Source organism: Penaeus monodon, chromosome 23, assembly GCF_015228065.2.
Source record: "Penaeus monodon isolate SGIC_2016 chromosome 23, NSTDA_Pmon_1, whole genome shotgun sequence".
Taxonomy (NCBI): Eukaryota; Metazoa; Arthropoda; class Malacostraca; order Decapoda; family Penaeidae; genus Penaeus; species Penaeus monodon.
The window spans coordinates 7500392-7501430 of record NC_051408.1 but is presented as its reverse complement, the minus strand read 5'-3'; positions in this window follow the sequence as shown (position 1 = coordinate 7501430).

Sequence of the window (1039 nt, the reverse complement as noted above, 5' to 3'; positions counted from 1 at the left end):
AGGTTCTTATTTAAGATAAGTACTTGTCTTAGTTGAGGTTCTTGTCTGAGGCAAGCTTGTTCTCTAAGGCAAAGTTCTTGTCTAAGGTATGGTGCTTGTCTAAGTTAAGGGTCTTGTCTTAGGCAAGACTTTTGTCTGAGGTAAGGCTGTTGTCTAAAGCCAAGGTTCTTGTCTAAGACCAAGTTCTTGTCTAAGGCAAGGTTTTTGTCTAAGTTAAGGATTTTTTCTAAGGTATTTTTTTAAAGGGTTTAAAAATTCTAAGGAAGGTCCTTGTTAAGATTTTTTAGGCAGGTTTTTTTTAAGGCAAGTTTTTTGCTAAAGAAAGTTTTTCAAGGTTTTTTTTAGGGAAGGTTTCTTTCAAAGGGAAATTTTTTTTTCAAAGGGTATCTTGTCTGGGCAAGGGGTCTTGCCTAAAGCAATTTTCTTGTCAAAGGAAGTTTTTGTCAGGTTTCTTTTTAAAAGGTCTTGCCCAAAGGGAAAACCTTTTTCTAAGGCAATTTTTGTCAAGGAAGGTTTTGCAAAGGGGAAAAAAGGGTTTTTTTTAAGGAAATTTTTTTTTGTCTACAACAAGGTTTTTTTTAAAGGCGGTTCTTGAAGGCGGATTTTTGCAAGGAAAAAGTTTCTTGTCAAAGAAAAAGGTTTTCTAGAGAAAGGTGTGTCAAAGTTAAGTGTTGTTAAGGAAAAGTTTTTTGCCCAAAGGTAAGGTTTTTCTCCCGTTTTTTTACGGAAAGGTTCTTGTTGAAGGTAAGGTTTAAAGTTTTTTGATTCTATTTTTGATGGCAAAATAAGGGTCTTTTTTTCAGGGCAAGGGAATATTCTAATTTAAGGTGTCTGATGAAAAATAGCAGACCTAGGGCTTTTACTCTAAGGGTTGATCTGTATCTCTGATATCTTAATAACTACTAATTTTTCCTACCACTGCAATTTCTTAAGGAGATATAACACAAGAAAGAATCGTTCTGGAGCTATGGCAGGAGCAGCCGGTAAGCTGACAAGTTCAATAGGCCATAACCCAAGCTCACCTTGCAAGATGACGAGG